Raw genomic sequence first — 15,443 nt, forward strand, 5'->3', positions numbered from 1 at the left:
CAAGCCTTTATCTTGTCTTGCTTCATAAGTCTGTGTATTTGTATTACTACATGCTATGCGCTAATGGGTTTAGTTAATTAATTAGTCATTGTAACCATTTGGCCAGAGCAATAGGTCCGGACCTTCTCGAACAATTCTGCTGTATTTTCTCTTTACTGCACCATAGTCCCATCTGTCTTCGTGGTTAATGGGTGAGAGTATATTAATCCATGTTTGTCAGTAGAACCTATTTTTTGTCAATCTGTAACTTTGTGTAGTGGCGTCACACGCGCATAAAGAAGACTTTTATTCAGTTGAATTTTTCAAATTGCTTGAATTACACCGTGTATATTTTGTTTCATTGCAAGTGGGTGATATATAGTAATTCATGAGCAATGTGTGAAACTGCCCTGATGCCCTTATATTGAGAGAGCTTTGTATTGCATATGCCTAAAGCTAAAAATATGTAAAAATATTACATTCTATTGGATCACATGGTAATATAATAGACAATGTATTAGGCATTATGCCCACATTACGAAGAAATATTAAAATTGTCTTTTTATTTTAGCTTCTTGTGACAGGTCTTTCTGGAACAGTGAAGCTGGACAGGTATGTTTGTTTTTTTTAATCATTGTCACACCTTATCGGTCGGATGTAAATGGAAGCTGAAGGTTAAACCTCTCTTATAGATAATATAGATACTTGTACTGTCCCAAACAAATAATATTGTCAATGTTGTAATGTATTCATAAACACGTCGTTCGTTCGTTCGTCGTCTTCCGCTTATCCAGGACCGGGTCGCGGGGGCAGCAGACTCAGCAGAGAAGCCCAGACGTCCCTCTCTCCAGACACCTCCTCCAGTTCCTCCAGGGGGAGCCCAAGGTGTTCCCAGGCCAGCCGAGAGACATAGTCCCTCCAGCGTGTCCTGGGCCATCCCCTGGGCCTCCTCCCAGTGGGACGTGCCTGGAACACCTCCCGAGGAAGGCGTCCAGGAGGCATCCGGTATAGATGCCCGAGCCACCTCAACTGGCTCCTCTCGATGTGGAGGAGCAGCGGCTCTACTCCGAGCCCCTCCCAGATGGCCGAGCTCCTCACCCTATCTCTAAGGGAGTGCCCGGCCACCCTACGGAGGAAGCTCATTTCAGCCGCTTGTATCCGTGATCTCGTTCTTTCGGTCATGACCCAAAGTTCGTGGCCATAGGTGAGGGTAGGAATGTAGACCGGCCAGTAAATTGAGAGCTTTGCTTTTCGGCTCAGCTCTCTCTTCACCACAATGGACCGGCACAGCGCCCCCATTACTGTGGCAGCCGCACCGATCGTCTGTCGATCTCCCGCTCCATTCTTCCCTCACTCGTGAATAAGACCCCGAGATACTTAAACTCCTCCACTTGAGGCAGGAACTCCCCGCCAACCTGAAGAGGACAAGCCACCCTTTTCCGGTTGAGTACCATGGCCTCGGACTTGGAGGAGCTGATCCTCATCCCAGCCGCTTCACACTCGGCTGCGAACCGCCACAGCGCATGCTGTAGGTCTTGGCTAAAGGGGGCCAGCAGGACAACGTCATCTGCAAAAACAAGAGACGAAATCCTCTGGTCCCCAAACCAAACCCCCTCTGGCCCTTGGCTGCGTCTAGAAATCCTGTCCATAAAAGTTATCAACAGGACCGGCGACAAAGGGCAGCCCTGCCGGAGTCCAACATGCACTGGGAACAGGTCCGACTTAGTGCCGGCAATGCGGACCAAACTCCTGCTCCGCTCGTACAGGGACCGGATGGCCCCTAATAAAGGGCCCCCGATTCCATACTCCTGGAGCACCCCCCACAGGGCATCACGAGGGACACAGTCGAATGCCTTCTCCAGGTCCACAAAACACATGTGAACCGGTTGGGCAAACTCCCATGAACCCTCGAGCACCCTGTAGAGGGTATAGAGCTGGTCCAGTGTTCCACGGCTAGGACGAAAACCACACTGTTCCTCCTGAAGCCGAGGTTCGACTATCGGTCGGACTCTCCTCTCCAATACCCTGGCGTAGGCCTTACCAGGGAGGCTGAGGAGTGTGATCCCCCTGTAGTTGGAACACACCCTCCGGTCCCCCTTCTTATAAAGGGGGACCACCACCCCAGTCTGCCAGTCCAGAGGCACTGTCCCCGACCGCCACGCAATGTTGAAGAGGCGTGTCAACCATGACAGCCCTACAACATCCAGAGACTTGGGTTACTCAGGGCGGATCTCATCCACTCCCGAAGCCTTACCACCGCGGAGCTTTTTAACCACCTCGGTGACTTCAGCCTGGGTGATGAAAGAGTCCAACCCCGAGTCCCCAGCCTCTGTTTCCACCACGGAATGCGTGATGGCAGGATTGAGGAGATCCTCGAAGTACTCCTTCCACCGCCCGATAATGTCCTCAGTCGAGGTCAGCAGTCTCCCGCCCCCACTATAAACAGTGTTGGCAAAGCACTGCTTCCCCCTCCTAAGGCGCCGGACGGTTTGCCAGAATCGCTTCGAGGCCAACCGGTAGTCCTTCTCCATGGCTTCACTGAACTCTTCCCAGGCCCGAGTTTTTGCCTCTGCCACAGCCCGGGCCGCAGCACGCTTGGCCTCACGGTACCCGTCAGCCGCCTCAAGAGTCCCACAAGCCAACCACAGCCGATAGGACTCCTTCTTCAGCTTAACAGCATCCCTTATTGCCAGTGTCCACCACTGGGTTCTGGGATTGCCGCCACGACAGGCACCGCAGACCTTACGGCCGCAGCTATGGGCAGCAGCATCGACAATAGATGCGGAGAACATGGTCCACTCGGACTCTATGTCTCCAACATCCCCCGGGATCTGGTCGAAGCTCTCCCGGAGGTGGGAGTTGAATACATCCCTGGCCGAGGGCTCCACCAGGCGTTCCCAGCAGACCCTCACTATGCGCTTGGGCCTGCCAAGTCTGTCTGGCTTTCTCCTCCTCCAGCGGATCCAACTCACTACCAGGTGATGATCAGTGGACAGCTCAGCCCCTCTCTTCACCCGAGTGTCCAAAACATGCGGCCGAAGGTCTGATGATACGACAACAAAGTCGATCATCCTCCTGTCTAGGGTGTCCTGGTGCCAAGTGCACTGATGGACACCCTTATGTTTGAACATGGTGTTCGTTATGGACAATCCGTGACTAGCACAGAAGTCCAATAACAAAACACCACTCGGATTCAGATCGGGGAGGCCATTCCTCCCGATCACGCCTCTCCAGGTGTCACTGTCGTTCCCCACTTGGGCGTTGAAGTCCCCCAGCAGAATAATGGAGTCCCCAGGAGGGGCTCTATCCAGCAACCCCGACAGGGATGCCAAGAAGGCCGGGTACTCTGCACTACCACTCGGCCCGTAGGCTGAAATGATAGTCAGAGACCTCTCCCCAACCCGAAGGCGCAGGGATACGACCCTCTCATCCACTGGGTAAACCCCAACACGAGACGGCTGAGCTGGGGGGCAACAAGCAAACCCACACCAGCCCGCCGCCTCTCCCCGTGGGCCACTCCAGAGTAGAAGAGAGTCCAACCCCTCTCAAGGAGATGGGTTCCAGAGCCCACGCTGTGCGTGGAGGCGAGCCCGACTATTTCTAGTCGATATCTCTCGACCTCCCGCACAAGCTCAGGCTCCTTCCCCCCCAGCGAGGTGACATTCCACGTCCCTAGAGCCAGCCTAAGCATCCGGGGATCGGGCCGCTGAGGTCTCCACTTTCGTCCACCACCCAATCCTCTTTGCACCGGTCCCTCACGGTTCCCCCTGCAGGTGGTGGGCCCACTGGGGGATGGCCTCGCGTCTCTCGTTCAAGCTTGGCCCGGCCGGGTCCCGCGAGGAGCAACCCGGCCTGGCCGGGTCCCGCGAGGAGCAACCCGGCCACCAGGCGCTCTCCGACGAGTCCCGACCCCAGGCCTGGCTTCAGGGTGGGACCCCGGCTTCACCGTACCGGGCGACGTCATGTGCCTCGATATTTTGTTCTTCATGAGGGGTTCTTGAACCATTCTTTGTCTGACCCATCACCTAGAGCCTGTTTGCCATGGGAGACCCTACCAGGGGCATTTAGGCCCCAGACAACATAGCCTCTAGGATCATTTAAGCACTCAAACCCCTCCACCACGTTAAGGTGACGGTTCAAGGAGGGGACAAAATAATATTTGCCATGTTAATGTTGGTTAAAACAATGACACTGTCAGTGAAGCACACTGTAATTCTTTTACATCTTTGATTATTTCCTTAATTTCTACGCAGTTACAGCTGCCATTATGCAATGAATAACAGTGAAATGAAGAAAAGAAAAATTTACTGGAAGCTAGTTGACAAAATGACGGACAATACTTACACTTTGCGGATGAAGGAGATCGTAAAAGATGAGCCACTGGTCGCACAAGTTCAAGAAAGGTGGCCTGCCTTGTTCTTTGTACCTCAGGTGTGTTGAATGGATTGCACAGTATTGTTGAAATAATTGTTTAAAATTGCGCTTTGATAGAGTTTTCTTTTTTGTGCCTTGACCCCCATCCTTTTATGCAGATTGAATCAGAATTTGCTCGCCTCACATCGGTAAACCTGAAAGAAGTCTTCTTCTCTGGGCTTGACCAGTACCTGGACAGGTTCCTTGAGCTTTTCAAAGCCAAAAGTGGATTGCCAGAACTAACCAAGCTTACAAGAGCTCTTGATGCAAGTACACCCTAAGATGAAGATTTTTCTGACAGGGGGAAATTATAATTTTATTAACGTGAGAAATGTTTATACTTTGTGTTCTGTTTTTTAGAACTCTACTCACAAAAAGAACCATTCTTCTGTTAGGCCTTTCTCATTTCCTCAGAGATGATGCCTTGGCCAAGACTGTGGAGGTAGGTAAATCACTACTATCTGGCATTTTCATATTATACACACATACAATCATGGAAAAGTCATAAGACCACCCTTGTTTTTTTCAGTTTTTTGTTCATTTTAATGCCGGTACACCTAAAGGTATATCACGTGAAGATTACAATTCCTGGGGTAATGTATACCCCCCCCCCCGTATACAATTAGGCTTAAACATGTCAAATAGGAAAGTAGTATGGAATCAGCTGCAACTTTTGTGGTGTTTATTATATTCTTCAGGTGATAAATCTTTAGTGGTACCAGCATTAAAATGAACAAGAACAAAAAGCAAGGGTGGTCTAATCATTTTCTCAAATAGGAGTTGCCTGCTATTGCCTTGTCACGGGTGACGGCTTTGGTTGGGGTTGTTACTGTGTTTTCCAGTGTAATCAGTGGTTCCCAGAGCTCTAATAAAGATTATATTTCCAGGGTGTCTGCAGGGTCTTAAAAAGTACTACAAGTTAATAAACTGATTTCAGGACAATTAAGACCATAAAAAAAGTATGAACGTTTTGCACTACCGTATTTTACCGTATAAGTCGCAACAGTAATAAAAATGTGTCATGAAGAGGGAAAAAACATATAAGTCGCATTTTGACATTTGTTTTCACAAAATCCAAGAACAAACCATCTGGAAAGTCAAGTTAATCAACTACCCAATAGAACACAACAACAGACTGAGTAGGTGTCTGCTATGTTAACGTGTGTTATTGTCAAACATTAAGTTTTAATACCTGGGAGGCAGAATAGGCTAAATTAACATAGCAAGACAGCGAGTCCAGCTAGCTACTTGTAAGCAAGTTTGCCAAGCTCCCCATCGCATTCCACATCACTGAATCCATTAAATTCTTCATCCTCGGTGTCGCTTCTGAACAACTCCGCCAACTCCAGAGGAATCGCCTTCTCCTCTTCTGCAGAATATTATTTTCTTTTGGGGGGCATTTTGTTCAATCTCTCTCTCAGTTGTCTTTAAATCAATGTTTCGGTTAATTTTTCAGTGGTACAGGAGCAGCATACACCATACCGGTAGTTGTCACCCACTTATGCCTCTGGTCCACTGGATGCGGAAGCGTTCGCAGAAACGCTTCACTCTGTTCACTCTGACTGCTCATTGTGACACCTTTGTGTTTATCTAACGCTGTCCACAGCAGTTCCTCATGACACTGACTCCGCCCCTTTGGTGCCCCGCTCATTTTCCCCCAGGGTCCTCCAAGCAACATTGATACCGGCTCCAATTTTCAAACTGCAAATGTGGCCGAAGTTGGGGGGTATAATTGTACAGTAAAAAATAAATAAATCTGTTAGTAACATTTGTTTATTAAAATATTTATTTTAAACATTTTTCTTGTAATCCATATACATTTTATTGGTGTAAAAATATAAACGTGCTTGTCCTTGATGTCATGAATTCAATTTACAACTAGTGACCAACAATACTTTATTTGACAACTCGTTATTTTTGCAGGCTACTAAAGATGAAGGGGTTTTCTGCAAAGGGATGAAAGTTGGTCTGGTGATGGTGAAAGATGGAGAAGAGATCGTTGATGTGTCTGTGGTCTTGGAGGAAGCGATGATCCTGACTGATCTTAAGGACATCCCAAGTGCTGTTGCCATGCTCATGGGTCTGCTCTACTGTCTGAACATGGACTACCCTAAAAATCAGAAATACGCCTTTGAGGTGATTCAGAAGGTGTTCATGAACATTGGCGAAGGGCAGTGTTCATCCCTTGTTCATGGCCTGAGAAACAGACTTTTGCAGAAAACAATGTAAAACCTCAGTTGAGTTCGGATCTTTATTGTGGACTGTGGCTGATTCAATTTGTCTAGTTTTTCAGCATTGAATTAGATTAAGATTGTTAAATGGCTCGTTACAAATATTCAAATACAAGGATAGTGATAGTGGTATACAATATGTTGTAGTGTTACTTTAGATTTAGATTTTAAAAAAACATTGCTTATAAATATTTGAGCCATTTTGATAGGCTTGGTTGAACTTGACCTGTAGGCTGCTATGGCGTGTTTGAGGTCCTTCTTTCTGAAGAATGTTTTTGTACTTCAGACTAAATTGTCCTAAGCTTCAAAGTGGTTTATTCCATGCATGGCAAATAATTAATAAAAGTTGCTCATTTAAAAAAATCATTTTTGAGCAAGTTTCATTGATTTTTATTATGGGGTAATGGGGGTAGATGCTGTTTTCATGTCCATGTCTATATCTCAATTGACTTAATTGACAAATGTTTAAGATGAATCAGATTTAAGAGTTATAACAACTAATTGAAGTAGTTACATCAAGTAATGAATTTATATTGATTTAATTCACAGAAATATTGAAGATGAAATATATATCAGTGTTTAAACAACTAGTTTAACTAGCTAAATCAACTACAAAGGTTTATTTAGTTCAATTAAGACAAATAGTTAATATAAAATGCATTTTCTAGCACAAATGACTACATCAAGCATTTATGTTAATGTATTCATGCAGATTAGCTCAACTCAAAGAAGAGTTTAAATTGATTGAAATTGGCATGTTCTGTTAACAATCTTTGACAGTTTAGTAAACTAACAACATTGAGTCAACTATACTGTACACTTTTACTGGACTTAATCTAAAATTTTGAGGCAGCCCTTGGAATTGTTTTTTTGAGTTAAACAACATGTTACATTTTACAGTGTAGGCTCAACTGCTGTGTTCAAACTCGGAACTCAGAGTGACCCAAAACTCCCCTAGCCCTGGGTCTTATACCCGGTGTGGCCCCACCCTCAAGAGGAGGGGCTCATAACTCCTCCTTCTAGGGCTGAGCATTGTTGCGCAAGGACTTTACATATTATGACTACAATAATCAATCCTACAGCAGCAAGCAAATAAGGGCAGAGCATCATAAACAAATTAGCAATCCAACCTTCAACTACTGAAACCCCTTCCCCTATAATGTGTCTGGCTTCCTGGGCAACTGTAGTAACTACATTGCTGACTGAGTGTCCTAATGTCTCATACCAACTACAAGCATGCTGATGAGCTCCTTCCCCACAATTCTTCCAGGTTTCTTTAGGTGGCTTGCACGTGAGGTTAGAGTAAAACAGATTATATCCTACCCAGTCTAAACCCTTATCTATGTTGCCAGAGCATAAGTGCTGTCTAAAAGCATACAATTCGGCTAGAGCAATTACTGAATCGGGAATGAAAGGCACAATAACATCCATGATGCTTTTCCTATGCCTCAGATTGTGTCCCAGGACGACCTCAGCACAGGTCGAGCCTCCACCAAGAGATCTTCTCCACACTCCTCCAATTTTATTCCACATAACTTCATGTGCATAGGTGTTGTACTTGTTATCATACTGGGATTTGCACAATTCAGTCCATCCTGTGAGCTCTTGACAGGGTCTGCGGGCAAGGCCTATGGTGCACTGAGTACGGGCATTGTTACACAGGGTCTTGGGTGAACAAATCTTTCTAGCCAATATAAGGGTTGCGGCCAAATGTCTCGCTCTTTGGAGTAAATCATTGCTAAATATTTGTCTCAGACCAATAACTACTGGGTCAAATACCAATAGGGAATGACCCATTCTTTACCTTCATACTCCTGCAATCCCCACCAGGTTTGGGACCAATCTCTGCTGTGTCCTTCTGCCCAGGCCTGCAGGAGCATATTTGCTGTTTTGATTTTATTTAAGACGGAGCAGTCATATCGGCATGTTGACATGACTGAAATGTCAGCTTGCCACAGGTCACATCGAGGAGAAGCTCCATTGCTTGACCACACAGAGTTGTTAAGACTGTCAAAAACTTGTTTTGCCACACACTGGACAATTGTGTGAAAATCTCCTTTTATTTCATTCAACAATTCATCTGGTTTAGGTAGTTTTTGAACATACATATCTGCATAAGGTCCTTTCAAACCTTCATGTGTTTGGCTTTCACCCTCGGGGAAGTCTCCTTTGTGGGGAACACCATGAGACTTCCACACCCAGGGAAACGTCGTGTTCAGCCATTCTTCACGTTCCGTCCAGATGGTTTTCGACCAGGAGGTTATGAAGGAGAGATAGACTCAATGAGTATAAAGAGGGGCTAAGGGCAGATAGTTCTGAGTGCGGCATTGAGTGAGTATGTTCCGAAAACAGCTGGGCAAATATCTGAGCTTGGTATTAATACATTCCCGCAGGGCTTCTCGATTCCGAAAACCTAACGGGTAATTTGTGCGATTCTTGGTTGATGAAGTGTCTTTGGGCCTAGAGGTGTCAGTCGTGCGTGTGTGATTCTGCGCTGTGGTGTTGGGTCCTTTTGCAGGGATGACAAGGCCCCATTCGGTGTGTTTGCTAGTCTGCTGGGATACTACTGGTTTAGTGGACACATTCTCATCACAATTTAACTGTTGTTTTCCCCAAACTTCCCAACAGGGAAACCAGGCTGGGCAACACACTACTCTTGAAGGAGCACTGTGGATGACTTCAGGCTCCCAATATCCTTGGCCTTTAAACTGTACCAAGGGTCGACAGGCCCAGTCGCAGTGCCACTCCGGGATCCCTCAGCCAGTGTGTATCCAATTGGAGCGCATTGTACGGTGGATGAGTCGGTGTAGGATTCTCACCCATATTATTACTCCCTCATCAGTGAGTTCAAGGTTGGAGATAGACCAGGTGCGGATGACAAGTTTTTGGGTCGTGGAGTCGTTAATCCATGCTGGGTTTCTCTCTAGAACCTTTTTCAGTCTGGTGAAATTGGTGTTTTGGTTTTCACGGAAGAACGCAGACTGGTTCTTCATGGGAGGGTATCTTGTCCAAGGTCATGACCATATATGGCTCGTCTTCCCTATAGTGTTGGTAAGCCGTCGCTACTTCTGACAGGGTGCTAACTGCTGTGAACAGAGGGTGGCCATCAAGCCTGAATTTTACTTGTCGACCTGGGAAGGCAGGAATGGTAAGGTGTTGGTGTGGAGGGTTAGGATAAACTGTGTTTACTTCCAAATAAATAGGTAATTGGGTGTTGTTGAAAACATAACAGCCAGGTAGACGTTCTCTTTTCTTCACTTCTTTTGACATTGCAGGTGAAGTGGCCCAAATTACAGCTCCAGCTACAGAAACTTCATGATACATGCCTTGCAACGGTTGTTGATAATGCAGCCCCCATCAGATTTCCAAATTCATTCTTCCCACATGAAGATGGACTGTGTTAAATAGCCATGGCAGGCTGTCAGGAACCTTCTGGCGAGACAGTGACACGAGTATTCAGCAGATCACGCCATTTCTTACCCTGCCAGGACATTGAGTGGTAGGAGACAAAAAAGTTACTTGTGTTCCAAGGCAGGGCTTGCCATCTTCCAGCGTGGTCCGGTTGCTGCAGATCTGTCGTTCTGTGGTATTCAATATTGGAAACAAAATAACTTTCTGAAGCTGGATAGAAAGGGGTGAAATCAGCTCTGGGCTTGTCTAATAAAACTAATCCTAACGGCAACTTTAGATATGGGACTGCTTCAGGCCTTTCCATGTGTTAGGCCCGACTTTTACACTGAAATTCGTGTGGGAACTTGACAGGGAACTCTCTTTTTTTCTTTGTTTCTTTCTTCTCCTTTACCACATGACAACGTTTGTCTCTTTTTCCTGTTGGTCCATCAGTTTTTGTCCTTTCTTGTCCATTTCCACTTCTGTGGCAAAGAAGGCCAAGGCCAGGAACACAAGTGTTTATTGCTGTATGCTGCTGCAACTTCTCCTTTTTTAGGGTGTACTTTCTGTTGTTCTGGAACTACTGTTATTGTTGCTCCAATGGACTATACTCCTCTAAATGGCATTACAATCATTTGCAATACTAGTTTTACCCTATGGGAGGAGCCAGGGTGAGTGGGTGAGTCTGTCCAATGAGCCACAGTTCCTGGAATCTGTAACGCCCTGTCACAATGCCAGGCTTTGCAGGTCACGAGGAACTCACCCACCTTCTGTTTGGGTCTGGCTCCAATCCTTTTTTAGCTAACTCCAATCCTCTCAAGGCTCTTCCTGTCCAAAGCCCTGAAATTGTTCTTCGAATGGCAACCACCCCATATAGAGTGGCCAGTCTGATGTAGGGAGGCATGGTGCTTGGTTCGCTGCCTATCTCTCCAGTTTCTAGTTATCCTTAGCTGAGAATTGGCTTGAGCTGTTCAACTTCTTGGATCCCTCTCTTCTGTAACAACACTGTGTTATGATCCAATACTTGCTTCACAGTGTTAGTGGTATCGTACTTGGGTTTCACTGCTGTCGACGGAGGGTCATCTCTAGCTCTCACCCACACTCCCTCACGGAATGGCACCTTAGGCGATGGCTTCCCTGTTTTCTCATTGGAGCTCTGCCCCACTTCTTGTAAAGAGAATGGTTGTTGGTTGAGTTCTGCTGCAGGGGACGGTCTACTGACTCGATGTCTGTCATTCAGTGCTTGCCCTATTTCTACAGCTTTGGTGCTCCAGTCATGAGAATTAGCATTTTTTGCTATCCAGTTTTTCACCAGACCTATGGTGCGTTTCACCACTCTGTATGGTGGAGAGTAAATTCTCATTACTCCAAACCTCTGGCACCAGTGATCAACCTGTGCGTTGCGCAAATGAGTCCCAGTCTGTTCACAGTTCCTTAGCCCCAAGGGAACTACAGACTTGCTCCAGCATCCAACTCCTTGCTGCTCTTACAGTTACATACCCTGACATTGAATCTATTAGCACCAGGAGGTATTTTTCACCTTTCTTTCCTGTTATCCCCATGGGGCCCGCAACATCCATGCACACTGAGCCCAGGGGATGGTTCTCTTGATGGTCAGACCTTCCAGCCGCTGTCCACGGTGCCCTGAATTGTATTGACCACATACTTCACAGTCCCGTAGTACACGCCGGATGTGTTTCATAGGGATCCACAGCTCCTGCTCTTCCAATTCCTTACGGGTAGGCAGCACGCCTGCATGTCCTAAGGCCTCATGCATGCTCCGTACCACCTCATCCACGTACTCTTCAGGGACCACCCTTCCTTGTGGCATTCTGTCCCACTTCTCAATCCCAACAAAGACAATTTTTCTCTGTTGAACATAGTGATCAACCTCATAGTGATCCACCTCATGAGCTCCAGGCTCATCCTCAACTCGGCGATCTTTTTCCACAGATCTTGATGGGTCACTAACTTTCCTTTGGGCTTCCGAATCCATTTTCTTCCCAAATGGATAAGTCTTCATTTAAGGCTTGTGCACTGTAGTGGCTGTCTGTGATTATCTTTGCTCTTTTGATTCTTCTCTTCATCAACTCCAACATTCCCTCCAGCACTGATGTCACTTCTCCCGCCTGTGCACTAGCAGGAGTTTTACCTTTCTGGCGACACCTCTCTTGACTGTGCTGTTTGAGAATGAACCCCCAGTAGGCCATCTGATCCAGTCCTTTCTTTGACACATCAGTGTATAGGACCCACTCTTGAGGCTTTTCTTTCACAGACGGCTGTAAGGGTGTTTTCTTGCTGGCTGCTTGTGCTGGGCCAATCTCAAGGTCGGGGTCCAGCAGGATGTCTTCCCATCTTCCCCACCTCGTATCGGTTGCTTTTGTGCTTTCCACAGTTCATTTTCTGAGGTATTTGTGGACTTGGCTCTGAGTGATGACTTTAATCTGCTGTCCTTGTGCTAAGTCTTTCAGGGTGCTCCAGTATCTAGCAAGCACTGCTAACTCCTTTTCTTCTTGGGGAAATTTCTTCTCAACAGATGATAAAGTGTAAGTCCACAAAGTTACTAAGCCCCCATTTTCATTGCTCACTTTCAGCATGGAGTCCTCATCTTCACAGCTGATCTCGGCCACCAACTTCTCAGTCAAGCTCTTCGGTTCCAACCTCACAGCTTCTTGGATTGCTTCTTTGAGCTTATCCAGGTCATTCTGGTTTGATGCAGTCCATGTCCAGTTCTTCTTTGTCCTTTTTCCTCTTCTCCTTCTCGCTTCTTTAGGCAGGCATATAATGGCTTAGCATACCTTTGAAAATTAGGGACATGATCTCTCACATAGTTGCAAAGTCCCAAAATCTTTTGCAGATCATTTTCTGAGATAGGTGGCTGGATCTGTGCTAGTTTCTCTCGATTACCTTCTGAGAGTCCCAAATCTGTTGTTACTTGGATCCCTATGTAGTTCACCTGAAACTGTCCAAACTGGCATTTCGTGAGATTCAGCTTCAAACCTGCTGGTGTGATTCTCTCCACTATTGTCTGCAGTGTCTCTAGGTGCTCCTCTTTTGTGTCATCCGTGATGAACACATCATCTATGTACACTGTAGCTCCTAGGTCGCCTAAAATGTCCATTACAGCTGACTGGAACACATTAGGTGAGTTCTTGTACATCTGAGGTAGCCTTTGCCACACATAACTCTTGCCTTTGTAAGTGAATGATGTCTTGCCTTGTGATTGCTTTGCGAGTATGAGGGAGAAAATCCATTTGCTAAGTCAATGCAGGATTTATATTTCTTGACTCTGAGTGTCTTCAGTGCTCCTCGGGGATTTATTAGGCTGGCTCAGTTTGCTATTGTCCTTCATTTGAAGGCCTTGAAGTTAATTACTGGCCTCCAATCTCCTCCTGCTGACTCTGGTTTATTTACCGCTTGAATGGGACTGTTAGTGATGGGATTTAGCTCTTCTCTGATGATCCCTAGAGCACTCAGTTCTTTTATTGTTTTATCCATTTCTTTGTCGGCACCTGGGTTCAGGGGGTACTGCCGAACAGGTGGATGCACCCCCCCTTCGATGAGGTGCACATACTTTGGTCCCGGGTCCCCGCAGTCATTCTTGAACCGGGCGGGCTACATTTGCTGGGCTACGTAACTTCTCTTTTCCAGCCGGGGAGAAGTCGCTTTCGTTCAGCTTCTGTTCAGTTACCTCTGGTACATTCACTGTTTTGTACCACTCTTGAGCCCTAGTTCCACTCTGAGTTGGCCCTGTTTTCACTAACCTTTGGCTGGCTCAGCCTTTGTGGTCAGGAGCAACGCTCTTTCCTTGGTCTGTTGAGTTCTTTTAGGTCTGTGACGGTGATGAGATTGTAGGGACCTTTCACACAAATGATTATTTGCCAGGTCCCATACGGCATCTCTTCTATGGTCCCGTTGGCAAGTTGGACCGTAAGGTATCCTGTCTGTTAGAGTTTGAAAGCTGATAAATACAGACAAGTGTAAAAATAAGACACAAGTGAACCAAGTAAGTTTGACATGCAAGGGTGAGACAGTCCTCTGCCAAACAGCGACTTCCTTCTCTCAAAGTGAAAATCCTTGCACTAGCCGTTTATTTACAACTCACATTCCAACAAGCAAAAAGCGGGAATTGGTTCAGCCAATTCTTACAGAGAGTCATTCCCATATATGGTTTGAGCATGTCATGTCCAGAGAGTGATCCACTCCAGACCGCATTCCTTAACTTTCTACAAACCCTTTTACACCCTTTCACAATCACAGGAATCATCTTAACTAGACTAGTACTTCAAACATAAACATAGTTTAAACAAAGAAATTGTAACTTATATAAATTTTCCCAACACTGTCATCTTTAAGCTTCTTCAAGTCATGGATACCTCCGCCCCGGTGTCCACCAAATAGGGTTCTTCTTACACCTTCGTGTAGATCTCGTCCCCCTTCCAGTAGGCATTTTCCAGGGTGACTCACCGCCGTGTCATCATTACTTGGCTCGCCCCCCAGTCCCTGAAATGCCAACTCAAAAAGGGCCTTCTCTTCTTCAGAGGACAGTTTGTCACTCTCTTCTTTAGGGAGAAAGGTGCTTTTCTTTTGTGGGCCTTGTGAAGCTGGTGGTCCGTAAAATCTCTTTTGCGTTCCTTCTCTTCTCTGAGGCAATGGTCTGTTCAGGGGGTTGGCTGGAGCTTTTAAACTGGCCTTAGTTGGTGGTTTGGCTCTTTGTCCTGTCTCTTTCTTTCTTCTTTCTTTGTAAAACTGCTGTTCCAGATCATAAAAAATCACTGCTTGATCCATCTGTGGAACTGTCGTAGCTTGCATTGGCATTTTGGTTATGGAAATTTCTCCTCTCCTCCCCTTGGTTACTTCTCAGAGGGCCTTCACATATCTAGCTGGTGAAATTGTTTGCTTAAGCACATGCCACACCGATGCAAGCCGCTGACCTCCATCCATGCGTAGCCTGGCTCTTCTGATCTGCGAGTCTTCATCATCCATGTTTTCCAGCACCATCCTTTCATAATGACTCTGAGCTGTTCCTTGTTTGTGGTGAGGTACCGTTTAGTCCAGACTCACTGGCAACCATCTTGACAATCGGGTCATATTTTTCGGGTGGACTGTACAGTGAGATCAGCTTCCCCGGTCCCCACAGTTCAAGGAACCCTGTCCATCAGCGTAACCATTAACTAATGTCTTCCTTCTTCTGGACTGCCTTGGGGCATGGTACCACGACCAGTCTTGATCCATGCTTTATCTTTGAACAGTAGTATACTTCATCACTTTGGAGGTGGTTTGTTAGCTAACTTTCTAGTGTCTCTTCTGATTGCTCTAGGTTTGAACTGAGGAACATTTTATTTACTGATGAAGTCCATGTTAAATATCCGTCCCCATATAGCAGCAACTCTGCACGGTGTACCTCTGATCGTGTTGATGTTGGTTCTT

This window comes from Girardinichthys multiradiatus, chromosome 19 (genome assembly GCF_021462225.1).
Source record: "Girardinichthys multiradiatus isolate DD_20200921_A chromosome 19, DD_fGirMul_XY1, whole genome shotgun sequence".
In the NCBI taxonomy this organism is placed as follows: Eukaryota; Metazoa; Chordata; class Actinopteri; order Cyprinodontiformes; family Goodeidae; genus Girardinichthys; species Girardinichthys multiradiatus.